Genomic DNA, 20,661 nt, shown 5'->3' with positions numbered 1-20,661 from the left:
CTCATCAAGGAAAACTCCTGTTTATTTTCAAGTTTATATCCCTTGTGTCTAGGACAATAGTAGCTATCTCCAAAAAAAAATTAATAGATGTAAAAGTTAAATGAAATGATCTCTGAAAAACACCATGCCATTTAAGATATCAGAAAATTATTTTTTTTTATTTTCATCACCTATGTTCTAAAACAAAAAAATATTAATTGTGGAGAATCAGCTGGTATAGAGGATAGAGTAATATTCTTAGAGATAGGAAGACCTGGGATTCAAATGTTACCACTAGTGTTCAGGAATCAGAGATAGGGTTTGAATCTAGTCTAACTCCTAGGACTGACCCTCAGATGTGATTATACAGAATTATCATTCTCCATTATTAATACATATTTATATGTGTATCAAAAAAGATTCTAATAATTCAATTACTATCAGTTATGTGATTAATTATATAATTAATGTTTTGATTCCTTCCCTCAAATGTGTTATTTGATAGGGATTTATTATAATTGTTTACCTCTTACCTCCTTTTGACATAGGGAATATGTATATGAAATGGTTAACCACCACTTAATAATCACCTGAAAAAAAAAAAGAAATTAAATAGCCCAAAAAGGGATATAATATTTTATTTATTTATATTTACAAAAGGTTTTATATGACCACAGCACCCCTAAAATAGAGAAGTTAGAACACTGAACATGAATGACTCATTTCATGTTGTGCAAATTTCTTCACATTAGTAACCAGAATTAGAATTTGTAATTCACAAATTAATCTCAATTATTAACTAATTTCCTAAATTTCTTATAGACAGGCATTTTTTGGTAGCCTAGTCTTTTCTTATGAAAAATATCATTTTATCCTTTCAACTATCCACTCATAAAATACAAAATGAAAATGGATTAGTACAAATCTATTGAGTGAATAAAATCTTCATGAAGATTCTCAATTACATTGTGAAGTTTGTTTTTTTTTTTTAACTCTGATGGCAAAGATTTGACTAAGATGGAAAAAAAGAAGTAAAAACAATTCTTCTTTAATTGTGAATTTCTTACTAATATATTAAGATAATATTTTCTGGAGAAGTTTTTAAAGTTCAAATCACTCAGTAACTAGTTTGTCCTTTGTTTTGTTTCTTCTTTGAGTTTTGTGCTTCTCTTTGTCATTTTTAAGAAGGATGAAGAATCATAGCTCTTTAACTGGAATTTTAAGTGGACAGATCCCATTAAATACTTGACACTTAACACTTATCTTAACAAGAGACATAGGAATTGGAATTATTTCCTCAGAGTGAAAAGGAATAAAGGAATAGCAAGTTGTACATAATAGATCTACAGTTTCATGTGCAATCATATTTGTATATGTGTATATATATGCTATGTTATAGAAATACTTGTTTTATTCCATAAACTATAAACACAATAAATATTTTTAAAAAATAAAAAGAAATTATGAATTTCTTCAACAGGTAGAATTAATTAAGAGTAGAACAAAGTTAGTTTAATTCCATGTAAATGTTTTTTAAAAGATCAGATTGTTAAAAGAGTAAAAAAAATCCCCAAAATGGGAAATCACAACTCCTGAAGGTAGGTGGCCTCAGTAGATAGAGAGAGCAACATCTTTAATTAGGAAAATCTGCATTCCAATGCAGTCTCGGATACTTACTCTGATATCAGAACTTGGACAAGTCAATTTAAGCTCTATTTGTCTTATTTTCCTCATCTTTAAAATGGGGCAATAATAGCAACAATCTCCTAGGATTGTTGTGAATATCAAATGAAATAATATTTGTAAATATTAAATTAGATAATCATTGCTTTTGAGAATATCAAATGAGATAATCTTTGCTTAGGACAGTACTTGGTACATGGACATTTAATAAATATTTCTTCCCTCCCTTCCCTTCCATACCTGATATAATGCTACCTAAGCAACAGTGGCTCCAACATTGTTTCTATTCAATTTTCACATATATCAAAACATTCTTACCAAACCAGAAAGAACCAGATTTTGTTGTTGTTGTTATTTGTATATTCCATAGAGATACAGTGTTTGCCAACTTTGAAGAAACAAGTTTAAGAAAATATGAAGCAACATTGTTTCAGAGAAGGAATATGGGGCACACATATTGTACTATTTAAACATAATGTTCAACACAGTAGTCAAAGGCAATAAGACAAGATATGTATAAGGTTTAAAAGATCTATCTCAGTCTTTTTGTCTCCCTTATCTCTAGTAGATACCAACCAATTGATTGAAATTTTTGAACAAGAAGCATATTTAGGGATGAATCTGATTCAGGCCAGTTTCCTGATAATTTATACTAGATACTGGAATGAAATGAGAAATATATAGCTCATTTAACAATTAATAAAGTGAGCTTTACGTGACAGTTGAAGGAAAATGATATTCAGCAAAGATAAATGAATTGAGAAAAGCTAAAAAATGCTCCCTTGCTTGAGTTTCTCAGCAAGGTCCATTTAGCAAGCATGAAAGAGCTCCTGGAGCACCTTCTAGCTTGATTTCTGTTTTTTTTTTTTTTTTCATTTGTTTTTTAGTTGGGGTAGTAGCTAACATTTCCTTGGAAAATATTCACAACAGTCCCACACATCAATCAAATCTCAAGGATGGTTTCAATAACTTTTAAGGAAAATTAGCCTTGACATGGGGATGGAGATTAGAATATTGCTTTGACCACAGAGCACTTTAAGAAAATCCTTGTCACAATTTAATTATTGTTTCTTCTTCCACTCCCAGTAACAATAATATTTCAATAAACTTTCCCCCAAGGGATTTTCAAGCAGTTTTAAAGCTTCTGAAATATGTTAGACAGGTCCATCAACATCACTTGGGCTAAAATTAGCCAAGAATTTTGGGGGGATGGTGGGATCAGGACTAAAGCCATTGTAACAATAAGTCAACTGTTACCTACTAAGTGGCCAGATACTATGCTAAACAGTGGGGATGCCAAAAAAAAAAAAAAGAAAGAAAGAAGGAAGGAAAGAAGGAAGGAAAGAAGGAAGGAAAGAAGGAAGGAAAGAAGGAAGGAAAGAAGGAAGGAAAGAAGGAAGGAAAGAAGGAAGGAAAGAAGGAAGGAAAGAAGGAAGGAAAGAAGGAAGGAAAGAAGGAAGGAAAGAAGGAAGGAAAGAAGGAAGGAAAGAAGGAAGGAAAGAAGGAAGGAAAGAAGGAAGGAAAGAAGGAAGGAAAGAAGGAAGGAAAGAAGGAAGGAAAGAAGGAAGGAAAGAAGGAAGGAAAGAAGGAAGGAAAGAAGGAAGGAAAGAAGGAAGGAAAGAAGGAAGGAAAGAAGGAAGGAAAGAAGGAAGGAAAGAAGGAAGGAAAGAAGGAAGGAAAGAAGGAAGGAAAGAAGGAAGGAAAGAAGGAAGGAAAGAAGGAAGGAAAGAAGGAAGGAAAGAAGGAAGGAAAGAAGGAAGGAAAGAAGGAAGGAAAGAAGGAAGGAAAGAAGGAAGGAAAGAAGGAAGGAAAGAAGGAAGGAAAGAAGGAAGGAAAGAAGGAAGGAAAGAAGGAAGGAAAGAAGGAAGGAAAGAAGGAAGGAAAGAAGGAAGGAAAGAAGGAAGGAAAGAAGGAAGGAAAGAAGGAAGGAAAGAAGGAAGGAAAGAAGGAAGGAAAGAAGGAAGGAAAGAAGGAAGGAAAGAAGGAAGGAAAGAAGGAAGGAAAGAAGGAAGGAAAGAAGGAAGGAAAGAAGGAAGGAAAGAAGGAAGGAAAGAAGGAAGGAAAGAAGGAAGGAAAGAAGGAAGGAAAGAAGGAAGGAAAGAAGGAAGGAAAGAAGGAAGGAAAGAAGGAAGGAAAGAAGGAAGGAAAGAAGGAAGGAAAGAAGGAAGGAAAGAAGGAAGGAAAGAAGGAAGGAAAGAAGGAAGGAAAGAAGGAAGGAAAGAAGGAAGGAAAGAAGGAAGGAAAGAAGGAAGGAAAGAAGGAAGGAAAGAAGGAAGGAAAGAAGGAAGGAAAGAAGGAAGGAAAGAAGGAAGGAAAGAAGGAAGGAAAGAAGGAAGGAAAGAAGGAAGGAAAGAAGGAAGGAAAGAAGGAAGGAAAGAAGGAAGGAAAGAAGGAAGGAAAGAAGGAAGGAAAGAAGGAAGGAAAGAAGGAAGGAAAGAAGGAAGGAAAGAAGGAAGGAAAGAAGGAAGGAAAGAAGGAAGGAAAGAAGGAAGGAAAGAAGGAAGGAAAGAAGGAAGGAAGGAAAGAAGGAAGGAAAGAAGGAAGGAAAGAAGGAAGGAAAGAAGGAAGGAAAGAAGGAAGGAAAGAAGGAAGGAAAGAAGGAAGGAAAGAAGGAAGGAAAGAAGGAAGGAAAGAAGGAAGGAAAGAAGGAAGGAAAGAAGGAAGGAAAGAAGGAAGGAAAGAAGGAAGGAAAGAAGGAAGGAAAGAAGGAAGGAAAGAAGGAAGGAAAGAAGGAAGGAAAGAAGGAAGGAAAGAAGGAAGGAAAGAAGGAAGGAAGGAAAGAAGGAAGGAAAGAAGGAAGGAAAGAAGGAAGGAAAGAAGGAAGGAAAGAAGGAAGGAAAGAAGGAAGGAAAGAAGGAAGGAAGGAAGGAAAGAAGGAAGGAAAGAAGGAAGGAAAGAAGGAAGGAAAGAAGGAAGGAAAGAAGGAAGGAAAGAAGGAAGGAAAGAAGGAAGGAAAGAAGGAAGGAAAGAAGGAAGGAAAGAAGGAAGGAGGGATGGTGGGATCAGGACTAAAGCCATTTATGGACCCACACTTAACACCATATACCAAGATAAGATCAAAGTGGGTCTATGACCTAGGCATAAAGAACGAGATTATAAATAAATTAGAGGAACATAGAATAGTTTATCTCTCAGACTTGTGGAGGAGAAAGAAATTTGTGACCAAAGATGAACTAGAGACCATTACTGATCACAAAATAGAAAATTTCGATTACATCAAATTAAAAAGCCTTTGTACAAATAAAACTAATGCAAACAAGATTAGAAGGGAAGCAACAAACTGGGAAAACATTTTCACAGTTAAAGGTTCTGATAAAGGCCTCATTTCCAAAATATATAGAGAACTGACTCAAATTTATAAGAAATCAAGCCATTCTCCAATTGATAAATGGTCAAAGGATATGAACAGACAATTCTCAGAGGATGAAATTGAAACTATTACCACTCATATGAAAGAGTGTTCCAAATCATTATTGATCAGAGAAATGCAAATTAAGACAACTCTGAGATACCACTACACACCTATCAGATTGGCTAAGATGACAGGAAAAAATAATGATGAATGTTGGAGGGGATGCGGGAAAATTGGGACACTATTGCATTGTTGGTGGAGTTGTGAACGAATCCAACCATTCTGGAGAGCAATCTGGAATTATGCCCAAAAAATTATCAAAGTGTGCATACCCTTTGATCCAGCAGTGTTTCTATTGGGCTTATATCCCAAAGAAATACTAAAGAAGGGAAAGGGACCTGTATGTGCCAAAATGTTTGTAGCAGCCCTGTTTGTAGTGGCTAGAAACTGGAAAATGAATGGATGCCCATCAATTGGAGAATGGTTGGGTAAATTATGGTATATGAATGTTATGGAATATTATTGTTCTGTAAGAAATGACCAGCAGGATGAATACAGAGAGGACTGGCGAGACTTACATGAACTGATGCTAAGTGAAATGAGCAGAACCAGGAGATCATTATACACTTCGACAACGATATTGTATGAGGACATATTTTGATGGAAGGGGATTTCTTTGACAAAGAGATCTGAGTTTCAATTGATAAATGACGGACAAAAGCAGCTACACCCAAAGAAAGAACACTGGGAAACGAATGTGAACTATCTGCATTTTTGTTTTTCTTCCCGGGTTATTTATACCTTCTGAATCCAATTCTCCCTATGCAACAAGAGAACTGTTCGGTTCTGCAAACATATATTGTATCTAGGATATACTGCAACATATCCAACATATAAAGGACTGCTTGCCATCTAGGGGAGGGGGTGGAGGGAGGAAAAAAAAATTGGAACAGAAACGAGTGTCAATATAAAGTAATTATTAAATAAAAATTTAAAAAAAAAAAAAAAAAGGACTAAAGCCATTGAAACAATAAGTCAACTGTTACCTACTAAGTGGCCAGATACTATGCTAAACAGTGGGGATGCAGAAAGAAAGAAAGAAAGAAAGACAGAAAGAAAGAAAGAAAGAAAGACAGAAAGAAAGAAGAAAGAAAGAAAGAAAGAAAGAAAGAAAGAAAGAGAAGAAAGAAAGAAAGAAAGAAAGAAAGAAAGAAGAAAGACAGAAAGAAAGAAAGACAGAAAGAAAGAAAGAAAGAAGAAAGACAGAAAGACAGAAAGACAGAAAGACAGAAAGACAGAAAGACAGAAAGACAGACAGACAGACAGACAGACAGACAGACAGACAGAAAGAAAGAAAGAAAGAAAGAAAGAAAGAAAGAAAGGATAGCCCCTGACTTAAGTGACTTTTTTGAGGGTAGAAAAAAAAAGGAAAAAAAGAGGAAAGAAGGAAGGAAAGAAGGAAAGAGGGAAGAAGGGAGGGAGGAAAGGAAGGAGGAAGGAAAGGGAGGGAGGAAGGGAAGGAAGGGAGGGAGGGAAGAAGGAAAGAAGGAAGGAAGGAGGAAGGGAGGGGGGAAGGAAAGCGGGAAAGGGGAAGGGAGGGAAAAAAGGAGGAAGGGAGAAGGGAGAAAAAAGAGGGAGGAGGGAAGGAGGGAAGGAAGAATTGAAAGGAGGGAAGGAAAAGAGTGAGGGAAGGAAGGAGGGAGGGGAGGGAAGGAAGAAAAAGAGAGGGAAAGGGGAAGGGAGGAAAGAGAGGGAGAGGGAAGGAGGAAAAGAAGGAGAGAGGGAGGAAGGCAGGGAACGGAAGGAAGAAGGAAGGAAGGAAGGAAGGAGGAAGGAAGGAAGGAAAGAAGGAAGGAAGGAAAGATGGAGGGAAGGAGGGAGAGAAGGAAGGAAGGAGGGAAGGAAGAAGAGATGGAGGGAAAGAAGGAAGAAAGGAAGGATGGAGGGAAGGAAAGAAGGAAGGGAGGGAAGGAGGGAAAGGAAGGGAAGAAAAAGATGTAGGGAGATCAGGAGGGAGGAAGGGAGGGAAGAAAGGAGGGGAGGGAAGGACAAAGGGAAAAGAGGGAGGGATGGAGGGAAGAAGGAACTGATGTTAAGTGAAGAAAACACTGTATACAGCAAAAACAAGATCACATGATGATCAACTGTAATGGACTTTACTATTTTCAACAATGAAGTCATTCAAGCCAATTCCAATAGACTTGTGATGGAGGAAGCCATAGATCACAACATAGTATTTTCACCTATTTTGTTATTGTTGTTGTTTGCATGTTTGTTCTCTCTCTCTTTTTCCCTTTTTGATCTGATTTTTCCTGTGCAGTTTGATAAATGTGGAAATATATTTAGAAGAATTACATGTTTAACCTATATGGATTATTTGTGGTCTAGGGGAAGGGGAGAGAGGGAGAAAAACCTGGAACATAAGATTTTGCAAAGGTGAATTATTTTTGCATGTTATTTTAAAAACTAAAAAGCTGTTTTTTTTTAAAGAAATATATTATCCAAACATATCCCTAGACCACTCTAGAAGTTGGAACAATAAAAGTAAAGTGAGTCAGGTAGCAGACAAATGACCAGACTCTAATAGTATCTTTCTAGTGCTCTTTTTCCTCAAACTGCTACTTGTATATAACACAACTTCACTGTTTCATATGTTTTGGGGGATTCTTCTTTGAATATTGAAATGTTCATGTTTGTTGAAAACTAGGTTCATAATAAATTTTTTTAATTTAACATAATCACAATCTTAATTTATATTTTAATGAATCAATGTAAATTACTAAAATATTATAACTCTTCAGGCATACTTTGTAAGTATCCGACAAGATTCCTTGTTTGGCCCTTCATTTTCATTTTAAGAGGTTACAATGAGTGTGTACTCTGTTCTTATGCTTCTGCTGTTTTCACTTGACATTATTTCAGAGATTTTTCTGGATTTTTCTGTTCCTCATACCTGTCAACCTTAACTGTATTATAATATTTTGTAATAATAATGTACCACAATTTATGTGGCTATCCGTCTTACTGTGGGAAATTAGGTTTCATCCAGTTTTTGAAATTACAGCTACAAAAGTCTCGTTAACACGTTCTCTTTTTCCCATTTGATAGTATTCTCAGGCTATATCCTCCCTCCCCAAATAAAAGAGTTTTGGGTTTTTTTTTTTCAATTATGTATAACATTTCCATATTCACTAATCAATAAGTGTAAGTCTTCCCAAGTTTTCTGAAATCTTCCCATTCATCATTTCTTATAGTACAATAACATTCTATTTCAATCAAATCTTTTCTCACTTTTATTACAACAGCTTTCTAATTGGTCTTCCTGATATCCCAGTTCTCTCTTCCACTGCACTCTTATTCACCTATTAAAAGCATCTTCCTAATGCATAGACCTGGTCAGGCCAATCTCATGCTTAAAAAATTCACTTTGCTTCTAGGATAAAATGCAAACTGTTTAGTCTGGTATTTAATGCCCACAGAATCACAGCATTTGAGAGGTGGAAGGGTCATCAAAGCCTTTCTGGTCCAACCTATATATGAAAAAGAGCCTCTTCTACAATATAACTGTGAAGTGGTCAACCTGTTTCGAGCATCCTTTGTTTGAAGATCTTTGAAGAAGATCAACTTATTGGTGTCTCAAGTCAACCAGTTATTTTTGCTCAGATTTATGTGACAGCCAACTAACATTTATTAAATGCCGACTATCAAATGAGATAATATTTATAAAGCACTTAGCAAAGAACCTGGAATACAGTGGGCACCCAATAAATGCTTGTTTCTACCTTCAAGCCCACAGACTTACCTAGTTTGCTGAACTCAACTTACCCAACATGATACAACCTATAACTGTGCATTTGCATAGATAGTCCCCGTTCCTGAAAAGCATACAATCCTCTTCTCTTCTTTCAAGGCTCAGCTCAGACACCACTCCCTCTACATATTTTCTCTGATCCTTCTAGAGGAAAATTTTCTCTTCCTCTGAAAATTTTCCAATAGCAACCTTTTTTTTTTTTTCAATCACAGTCTACCTATAGGACATCATGTTTTCCCTTTCTCCTCTATCAGACTGCAAACTATTTGAAAAGAAAGAATGTCATTTTTATCTTTAAGCCTCCTATGCTAAGCACACTGCTTATTTCCTATATGCATTGCATTGAGTTTTTAATAAAAATTTATTGAACTGGATAGTGGCTCTACTAGATGACTTTAGGAGTCCTGGAAGGGACAGGGCAGTTCTATAACCTTTTTTTTAAGCTGAGGCAATTGGGATTAAATGACTTTCCACACAGCTAGGAAACATTAAATGTCAGAGATCAGATTTGAACTCAGGTTCTCCTGACTTCGGGACTGGTACTCTATCCACTGTGCCACCTGGCTGCCCCTCAGTTCTATAAACTTGTGATCAATTAATAAAAGGAAAACATTACAAAACTATAATACCTGTTAAGCACATTAAATAGCAAATAGACATTGGAAGTCAAATGATGCATTGTGGTCCACCATCAACTCAATGGACCAAATACAACCATGGAGCTAGGCTATTTCCATGGTAGAAAAATGTACAATAGGAGCTCCTAGGCTGGAAGAATTTGTGACTAAAAGAGAAATGAGGAAAAACAGATAGCTTCTCACCATAAAAGAGAAAAAGATAAGTAAAGCAAAAAGATTGCCTGCCCCAATTAAGTTGAATTTTAAAATAATATCAAATCTTCCCTGGAAGAATCCATAAATTTTCTAAAATAGGTTCATATTTATGCACAAACCTCTATTACCTGGTACAGTATGAAAACTAAAACTATGGCAATATAAAAGTATATTTTAATCATTTTTCTATGTCCAATAGTTTCTATATCCAACTGTTAATAAAAACTACTATATCAATCCAAATATATTGCAAGGAAAAACTAGTCTTTCCTTGAATGAACATATAACTTAGTGTCATCCCCTAGACTATAAACTGACTAATCTAATTCAAGGTAATTAATATTCATGGATAATTAATACAGGCATGCTAATATTTTAAAGATGTAATCATTACATAAATCCTAAAGTTTTTTCTTTGAATATAATTCATCTTTTTTGGAAGTGCATTCACTCTTTCAGAGCACTTAGCACATAGGAATATGTAATAGAAGGCAAGTAAACCAGGTCCAGAATCCTAGTTAATGAAACTTCTCCCTATACAACCTTGGAAGGCAATATAATCCTGTACCAGCCTCAAAAGAACAGGTCTAAGCAGGTTTTATAGGAGTCTATTCTGAATAATGATGGCTCCATTTCTTTCCCTCCCTCCCTCCCTCCCTCCCTCCCCCTCCCTCTCTCTCTCTCTCTCTCTCTTTTTCTCTTCTCTCTCTCTCTCTCTCTTACACACAGGAGCAAATATTAGAAAGCTAATACATGATAGATCATTCTATCAGTACACTCACAAAGTGTTTTTAGAACACTTTGAAAACAGTATTTTGGCCCTAAATAAGCAATTGCTTTAAGGTGTAATAAGCAGACAACCTAAAACAATGTCTTGGATCATTTCAACAAATACTTTCACTGTCCAGACCTGAAATGGTGCTATAGTTGCTAAGAAAAACAATCTGGCAAACAGAGATACAGTGTGATGACTCACAAAAAGTACAGGCATACTTGAAAACTTCTAGAACAGAAGTTAATACAGACTATACTTCTTTACAATGAATTATCCTGTAGTTAATAATAGATTTTTTAACAGATCCAGGAAGCCAAATAAATGACAAACTAGACTAAACATTATTTATAAATTTAATTATTACCCAATTTATAATCATGTAAATTAAGGATTTAATTTAAAATATTAGCAGTTTATTTTTTAAAGGTAGGTAAAGACAATAATTCCTACCCAAAATTACCAATAAATATCAGAAGTAGACAATATAGATATTAGGCTAATAACTTCTAGAAAATCTGATTCCGGATTTTAAAAAAGAAACACCTTTATTATAATAGACCTTAATTGTCAGAAACCTTTGGTTATTTTTGATGGATAAATGTTCAATCACCATTCTTGTGCTATCAAACTGATCAAATAAGTCTTTGTGCTAGAAGGGATTTGTGAGGTCTTAATCCCACTTCCTCATTTTGTGGGTAGAAAACTGAGGCCTTACAAGACATGATATAAATATTATGTTTTTTTTTAAAGTCTAGATGCAATATTTTGATAATGCTGAGCAGCTTTCCTTGATTTTCAGTATTAGTGTAGGTAAACAAAATGCTTTAAAATTCACATTAAAAACTTAGTTAAGACTTTTAAGGTGTTACAAATCACATAGGGACCTCTAAATTCATGCCTACCAGAGCCATGGAACTTTATCATCAATCTTACTTTGTCTAAATTCATTCAATAAATTTAATAAATATTAAGCACTTATTATGTACCAGGCACCCAGTTACACAAAAAACCAATCCATTCCTTCAAGAAGCTTATGTTCTATTGCAGGAAAACAATCTGTACATAGAAAAGGAGAGAAGATAAAATCCAGGAATAGTATGGAAATGAGGGATATAATATCCAGTGCTTGGCACAGTACCTAGAACATAGTATTACTTAGTTAATATTTATTGAAAATATTGGAGGGGATATGGGAAAACTCGGACACTAATGCACTGTTGGTAGAATTGTGAACTGATGCAACCATTCTGGAGAACAAAATGGAACTATGCCCAAAGGGCTATAAAATTGAGCGCTTTGATCTAGTAAAGTACTACTAGAGCTCTATCCCAAAGACATTTTAAAAAGGAAAAAGGACATTTTTTATTAAAGATTTTTATTTTCAAAACATATGAATAGATAATTTTCAACATTCACCCTTGCAAAATCTCATGTTCCAATTTTTTTCTTCCTCCCTTCCCATCCACCCCTTCCCCTTTATTTCAAGTAATGCAATATATTAAATATGTGCAATTCTTCTATACCTGTTTCTACAATGTTTCTTGCAACAGAAAAATCAAAATAAAAAGGAAAAAATGAGAAAGAAAACAAAATGCAAGCAAACAACAACAAAAAATACTATGTTGTGATCCACACTCAGCCCCTACAGTCTTCTATCTCTGGGTACAGATGGCTCTCTTCATCATGAGACCATTGGAATCTAGCCTGAATCACCTCACTGTTGAAAAGAGCCCCGTACATCAGAATTGATTATCATATAATCTTGCAGTTGCTGTGTACAATGTTTTCCTGGTTGTACTCACTTTGTGTAAGTCTCTCTGGCCCTCTCTGAAAACATCCTGCTGAATATTTCTTGTAGAAAAATGATATTCCATAGTATTCATATACTTATTCAACCATTCTCCAACTGATGGGCATCCACTTAGTTTCCCGTTTCTTGCCACTACAAAAAGGGCTGCTGCAAAAATATTTTAGCAGCTCTTTTTTATGATAGCTAAGAATTAAAAATAAAAGGGATGCCCATCAATTGGGGAATGGCTAAACAAGCTGATATATGATTGGAATATTAAAGCATTAAAAATGACAAGAAGAATGATGATTTTTAGGAAAACCTTACATGAACTGGTACATGGTGAAATGAACAGATCCAGTAGAACATTATAACAGCAATATTATCCAATGAAAACCTGTGAATGACTTAGCTATTCTCAGTAATACAGCGATTCAAGACAATCCCAAAGAGGACTAATGATAAAGCATACTATTCACCTCCAGAGAAAGAGTCAATATTAAATGAATACAGATTGAAACATGCTATTTTTATTTTCTTCATTTTCCCCCTTTTGTTTGAGTCTTCTTAAACTGACTAAAATAGAAATGGTTTATATAAATGCAATGTATAACGTGAGACAGCTTACTGTCTCAGGGAGAGGAAGTAGAAGAAAGAAGGGAAGTATTTAGAACTCAAACTTTTAAATAATTTTTTTTTTAAATCTGTACTTCAGGAATATCCATTTGAAAGCTATCTACAGAATAGATTGGTTAGGAAAGAGGTTAGACAGATTAAGAGATAACAGATTAAGTGAGAGGAAAATAGAGTTTAAGATAAGGAAACAAATACAAAATATACTGTGGAAATCAAAATAATAAGACACTGACAAACTGATTAGGTGTCAGAGGTAAGGGAAAGTGAAAAAAACAAGCATGACTCCCATTTAGAAAACCAGAATGATGGTGGTGTCCTCAACAAAATCTGAGAAACAGGGTTAGGAAAGAGGGGAAGATTTGTGTATAGGGCACAGAAAAATTAGTGGTAAAATAATGAGTTCTGGACTTAAGTTAAAAATAACAACACAACATTAAGTTCCAGGTGTTCAATAGGCAGCCAGGATATAGGATGTTCAAGAAAGATTAAGGATGATTATATTGCCCTAGGAACAATCTACACAGAGCAAATTGAATTCATGTGAGCTGTTATAGCTACTCAGAAGCATGGAAAAGAAGAGAGTTCAGGACAGGGGAATACGCACCCATGCAAATTGGGTATGAGATGTCTGATGAGCCAGCAAAGGAGTTTGAAAAAATCAGTTGAGTACACTGGAGGACAATCAAAAGAGAGCAGTATCACAAAAACCCATAGAGGAAAGAGTATTCCGGAAGAGCATGATTAACAGTGTCAAATGCTAAAGAAAGATCAAGAAGGATGAGCGGTGAGAAAAGCATCCATGTTTTGTCAATTAACAGATACATATATGAATTATCATTACAAATCTCATTTTCAGACTCACTTTTTAATTATAACACTGATTTCTGAAATAGAATACTGAGGTCAAAAAAATTAATAACAAAAAAATTAGTTCAAAAATATTCACTGGTTAAACTATCTCTTCCAGTTAGTATCAATTAGTATCAATTCATGTCAAAATTACAAACACTTAATAAGTTAGGCACATGCTAAGTGCTGGGGATACAAAAGACGGCTCCTAATTAAAGAGCTCACTAATATTCAAAGAGCTATGGAAAAATAAACTGCAGACAGAATAAATTTAAAATAATCTCAGAGGGAAAACACTAGCAGTCAAAGATTAGAAAAACTTCCTGTGGAAGATAGGATTTTAGCTGAGACATAAAGGAAGCCAGGTGGAGATGAGGAGGGAAAGAATTCTAATTCCACAGCCAAGAACCAGTTGATAATTCTTAGAAACTTTTCAATTTTCTCTTTGGGTCCTAATTTTTTCTTAATTATCTGAAATATGCTTTTAAATGCACATATGTGTATATTTAATGTAAATATAACTCTGTAAATCCAATATATTTTTGGTAATGAAAATAAAGTTAGACTCTGACAACTTGTAGTTTAGTGTTGTTCTATAAAGTGAATCTGAAGCCACAAAAAAATTGCCCAAGGAGTCAGAACCAAGTCAAAGTATAACAACTCACCTCCTAAAGCTAACAAAAGGACCCAAAGTACTTTGAAAAATTAGGTCGAAAGCTCATTGAAAAGGTTAGCATATATCTGATTCTTTCTTCCCCTTTGTTGTCTGTTCTAATACAAGAGGCTAGGGGGAAAAGATCTGATAGAAATAGAATTTTCAAATTTAGGGATTTAGTCATTCAATATGCATTTATCAAGTACCTATTTTGTTCAGGCATTGTGTTAAGCACTAGGATATCAAAAATAAGTAAAATACAGAGTTTGCAAATTACTTAGATATATTTAGATATACTTCAAATACATTTTTAAAAGTCTGTAGTAATAGCCTGCTTTTTGGAAATTTGGTAGATTCCTTTTTAGGAATATATTAATATTTGAACTTCAATGTTGCTGTAAGATTTATTATTAATTTTATTACTATTTTTGGGCAGGATCTGTGACTTCTTGGGTTTTATAAGGAAATTCTTTTTACCAATGAAGAGTTTCACTTATGCCACAATTTACAGTCATAGAGAGATTAGATGACTTGTCCAGGACCATAGAGCCAGTATATGCTAAAGAGAGAGCTTCCTAATGTAGCGGTGTTAGGCCTCTGTGTACTATACCATACCATCTTTTTGCTCCTGTGTTGTAAAAAGAACTCATACTCTCAGATGGGATGACTTTCCTTTTCTTACATAACATCAAGAGGGACCATAATCAAAAGGTAGATGGGAAATGGCTACATTTACATCATTAGTAATTATATTCTAGGAATGCTAAATGATCCTCTGAGATATGGGCAGTTTCATCAGACTATAAAACACCCCCCTCCAGGAAAAGCTTTTATAATTATTTAACTTCAACAGGATCCATAAAAATTTGGCCTCAATTGGGCCTTATCACTATTGAAAGAATGATGAACTTTAATAGATATATCTATATATCAAAAAACATAATTTTCCTAGTATTATAGAAATTTCCAAGTAGAAATGGAATACTGTAGAATATCTTGAACAAATTATGGAAGTTTAAGAAATTTACCCCTCCCTAAATGAAGATAGATATGCTTGAATGACTTGGGAACTTTGATTTCAGTTCTATTGAAAATGTATGAGCTATAATTAAGGCTAGACTTGGAAAAATGAACAGTTCTGCACAAGAACACTTAATACCTAATAGATTAAAATTTGGTTTCATCATAAAGAAATAAAAATTACATGTGTTAAAATCTTGTGATCTCAATGTCAAATGATATAAAACTTATATAAGTATAGCTAAAGAATGTTTCATATGAAATCTTATTAAGCTATAGGGAGATAGCATTCACATAATATTTTAAGTTCTACAATATTATAAATATTATATAATTGCACTTCCACAAAAGCCCTAGAAGGGAGGTACTATTATTATCCTCATTTGACACATGAAAAATTTGAGAATTAACACAAATTAAGTGGCTTTTCTAATATCACACTGCTAGAAAGTGCCTTGGTACGATCTTCCAGTCTCTAGTCTTCCATTTCTCTATTCACTACTATAACTGTAAGGTGTACCACCTAAATTAATAAAGCTCATGATTTTTCTTTACTTTGTAATTCACACAATGCTCTAAGTCCTAAATAAATGCTTTGTTGAGTGGAATTGAACTTGTACAATAGTTCCAATGTGGTCATATTAGAAAATCACAATCTTATTTTTGTTTAAGTTTTTTAATCTATATTTTAAAATTTCATATGACTTATGAAAAACAAATATGCAAAACCACTGGTTTGCATTCCCATACCTATCTTTGAAATCTTCAAAAACATTTAAAACATGACTGAATCATGCTGCCTAATGATTTACAGTAACTGAGTTTTATATTATACAGTCACTTTAAGCTCTATCTGGCAAAACTCTAAAACATGTTCAAAGAAGCTAATGCTTCAATTAGCATTAATCTGTACAAATATTCATGAAATTTCTTAAATAGGTGGCCTATTTAAATGAGTTTTAAAACAACATCAAAAGCCTAAAGTTTATAGGCATAAACCAGTTCCACTAAAATCTATTTTTCTAATGTTTAAATTAAATAAGTGACTTGCTGGATCTCTTAAATTCACAAGGATCCTGAATTTGGAGCAAGAAGCAATGTATAAGATGGTCTAACCCAACCTCCTTAGTTTAGAGACAAAATGAATCACCAAATCATAGAATTTTAAAGTTGAGAGGGAGTTCAAAGGCTACCTAGTCCAACCCATACAGCAAGGAAATTCCCATTCTAAATAGATCCTTAAAGTGATAATACAGCCTCAGATTAAAGACTTCCACAAAGCAGGGAGCCCACCACTACCCAGGGTAACAATCCATCCCATTTTAGACGATTCTAATTGTTAGTAAGTTGTTTACTGACTTCAACCATAAATTTTCTTCTTTATAATTTCTTTTCATTGTTTCTCCTAGTTTTGCCTTATAGGACCAAATAAAATAAATCCAACATATGGAAGGAAGAGTATGGCAGCCTTCACATACATGAGACAATAATATTATCCAGAACTGGCACGCACTCTTCCAGTTTCTAACTCCTAGAATTCCTTGTTTTCTTCAAGGCTCAGCTCACTTACCATCTGCTACAATAAGCCTTTCCTGATCTCCTAAATTGTTATTACAATCTTTCTGCTCAATTATCACATCTAATTTTATGTTTAAGAGGCAACCTGGTCAGATGAGAGACAAGTGATAGATATAGAGTGCTCTAGGCTCAAAACCAAGAAGACCAGGTATTCAAACATAGAGCCTAGGACAATCCTTTGTGGAGTACGGGAAGACAAAGCATTCAGTGCCCCCAGGCAAGTCTCTGAGACTATAAATTGCACAACAGGCACAAATCAACATTGGTAAAAAGAATTTCCTCACCTGGTAGAGGGAGTTCCCTTAAATCAATGAAATCACTAATCCAGTCCCTATCCCTGTTCTAATATTTATATATGGCATCAGTCCAGTAGAACAGAAGTGCCTTGAGGGGCCAGGATATCGCCTTTGTCTCTGTACCACTAGAGTCAGCACAACAAAAGGAAGGGTAGACTGGACCTTGGACACAGATTAGGGCTGGGAACCCGGGGCCTTCCTTGCACATAATAGACATTTAATAAATGCTTGTTAGATCCCAAACTTACTTTACACAGCCTCTACACAACACAGATATATTACTCATACACATGATTCCACTTGTTCATACCCTTCCCATTGAGTGCCATTTGCTTCTCTGATAATATATCAAGAAAAAAACACATAAATAGCTTTCTCTCGCTTTACTGTAGAGAAACCAGTGAAGACGTTAAATATTAAAACTATAAAAGCACAGCAATGATTATGAAAGGGAGGAGAAAAGTTGAACACCCATTCTAGATCACTTAAAATGTCTTTGACGGCACTGTTTTAATGGTAGGGGCCTGGTTGGGAGGATAGATTATGTCTATACATATATAAAATTTTCATGGAGACGACTGAACCTAACCCAGCAAGACTACAGGAGTTCAGTAACGATGCCCTTTAGCGCTGTGTGAGTCTTACAGCAAACACAGAAAACTAGAATGAAATCAAACTTTGATGGTAGAAAAGGTATGACAAAAGTAATCCGGTTGAAGGACTGAAATGAACCACCCCTTCTTGGTTATGACTTGCTGGTACATGTATTGGCTAGTCTACTAGTACCACATTCTCTCCCGTCCAAGAGAATGAAGAAGAAAAGAAGGGAGAAGAGAGGAGAGGGAAAAAATAACTTGAATAATAACCATTCCCAGACAATTGTACTTTTCTGGCTTCGCTAAAACAAGGTAACCAACCGTATCCTAAGCAGCAAGATCCTATTTTCAAACCCTTTCTCTTACGTCCCTCTTTTTTTATTTAAAAGAAAAAACAACCTGCACGAAGAAGGTGTTAACAGTCAGACCCTAGAGGCAAATTCAGACAACAAAGACCCCAAGCAATCAAAATGGAATTATAATCCGCGCTGTATTAGCAGCCACAGACGCGGAGGTGGATTTGCTACCAGCCCAGCCTCCTATCTACACCTCCCCCACCCACCCACCTCCCGGGAATCTAAACTACCCCAGTCCCACCCCCAATCCGGCAGTCTATTTGGTACCCAGGGGCGGACCTAGTGCCTCGCCCGGGATTTTGCAATCTCACAGCAGCTTCTCCCAAAATCAGTATAGCACTTAAGTGTTCAAAATTCTTTCCCGCCCAAGCATGACGAGAGGAACCATAACAATCGGCTAATACTAGAGAGCGTTGGTATTAGAAGGGGGGGAGAGGAGGGAGGGGAGGGGGGAGTTGGAGGAGGAAGAAGAGGGAGAGGAAGAGGAGGGGGGGAGAGGAAGAGGAGGGGGAGGAAAAAGAGGAGGAGAAAAGAAGAGAAGGAAGGAGAAAGCTTGAACCTGGGGCTGGAAGTCTGAGCTCTAAGCTGGTGGTAACTATGGGCTGAGCCCCACCGAGTGCTACCCCTTCCCGAGGTAGGCGGGCTGGCGGCCCGAAGGTGACACAAAGAAACAGAGACAAACCCCAAGCTCGGACGCTCATTCCAAACCTCCGCGCGCTCCGCCCGCTGACAACTTTGCTGCGCCCCCAGTACACCCCTCTCGGTTCCCCCAGGCAAACTTTCCCGCGGCCGCCAGGCCAATCCAGTTATCCGAGCTTGGACTCCGGTGCCTTCCCTCTTCTTCATCCTCCCCCCCACACACACATCCTCCTCCTCCTCCTCCTCCTCCTCCTCCCTAGGCGCAGGGAGATTTCCATCCATAACACTCGCCCGCCCCCTCCTTTCCTCCTCCCCTCTCTCCCCGCCACAAGATAGCGGCGCAACGCACCAAGGCTTGGAGAGCTGGTGCGGCCACACTCACCCGCTCCTAGCCCAGCAGAAGAGCGCGGGGCCGCGGGCACTGCCACAGCTCTGCGCCTCCCTTTCTTCTTGCTCTGGAGCTCGAGCTTTCCCTTTCTCTCGCTCGCTTTTTCTGTGCAGTCGGTCGAGGATCTCGGCGCTACACAGCCCGCTCCGCTCCTTGGCGCTCGGGAAGCGGCAAACCACGCCCCACGCCCCACGCCCCACGCCTTCCCCGCCCGCCAGCCCGCCAGCCCGGGGCTGCCCAGACTCCTGTTCTTAGAGCCGCCACCAGCAACACCCTCCCTGTCCACTTTAGAGCATGTCCGTGGGGAGCTGGGAGGCGGAGCACCCCTCTGCTGCTTCCGAAAGACTGTCTAGGCTTCAAAATATAACTCCAGTCCCGCAGCTCCTCCCGGAAGGTGATAACTTTATATTTAGTAAAAACTGCACTTCTGTCAAGCCCCTGAGAAAGTGGTAAGGCCTGAAGGACGTGCGTCTGGGACCAGAAAGTTAAGGATAAATATATAAAAAGCCCAGATCCACTCAGTGCATCAGCTCAAGGAGTTCATCCTTGGAGTTTACGAAACCTCGAACCAATCAAAGAAAAAAGCCTAAGAATTACCACTTGAGGACTCCCTCCACCTTTCTTGATGCAGTGCCGTTCCGTTTGGGGCAGGTCATTCAAGCAGAATGTTGGCTATCAGGTGCCGACTTTTTTTTTTTTTTTTTTTTTTTTTTTTTTTTTTTTTTTTTGACCACACCAACTCATGCAACTGCCCACCAACGATTTGTGGAGTTAGTATAAAGACTGATGAAATCTAAAACTTTACAGAGAGAATGTGGAGAGTAAGCATTTACATATTATGTTCCATACTGTGCTTGATTGAGTAATTTTATAAATATTATCTCTTTTGAAATAGTCAAGATTCAATTAGAATCTTTAATTCTGAATTTGACACTGCATTTTATCTTGTCAACTGGATGTTTCACATGTCCTTCAAATTTTAAAATTTCCAAAATATCCAAAATATCCCAAACTTACTCTTTTCTGTTTTCAATGGTACCACCATTCTTCTAGTTTCCCACTTTAGTAACTCTGGGACTCTTTTTTGCTCTTTTTGTCTGCTCACCTCTAATATTCAGTCAGTTAGTCAACAAATATTTACTATTTTGTGCAGGTATTGTGCTAAGTGCTGGAGATACGAGAAATAACAAAAGACAGTATTTGTCCTCAAGAAACTCAAAATCTAATGTCAGTCAGGATTCCCTCAGTTCCATCCAAATCTATGACAACTATTGTATCTATTTTCTACTCTTCAGACGCAGTAATATCAAGGCATTACCATTTTATTACTTCCTGTACTACTGTAATCCTTAAGAGGCTCATATACATACATTTTCTTTTCACATAATCAATCCTTCATAGATCTGCCCAAAGAATTTTTATGTGT

The 20,661-nt window shown here is 36.4% G+C and overlaps 1 protein-coding gene across 1 annotated transcript in view; it reads right to left on the bottom strand.

Moving 5' to 3' along the window:
- Positions 1-19,358, bottom strand: part of SYNE2 (spectrin repeat containing nuclear envelope protein 2) — a 389,516-nt gene extending 370,158 nt beyond the window's left edge. The window contains exon 1 of the mRNA XM_051973670.1: positions 19,230-19,358. The gene's annotated coding sequence lies outside the window, so the exon portion shown is untranslated. The remainder of the gene's footprint in view (positions 1-19,229) is intronic.
- Positions 19,359-20,661: the final 1,303 nt, after the last annotated feature.

This window comes from Antechinus flavipes, chromosome 2 (genome assembly GCF_016432865.1).
Source record: "Antechinus flavipes isolate AdamAnt ecotype Samford, QLD, Australia chromosome 2, AdamAnt_v2, whole genome shotgun sequence".
Classification (NCBI taxonomy): domain Eukaryota; kingdom Metazoa; phylum Chordata; class Mammalia; order Dasyuromorphia; family Dasyuridae; genus Antechinus; species Antechinus flavipes.
Note: the sequence above shows the minus strand (reverse complement) of the source record. Positions and strands in the feature narration are given on the sequence as shown.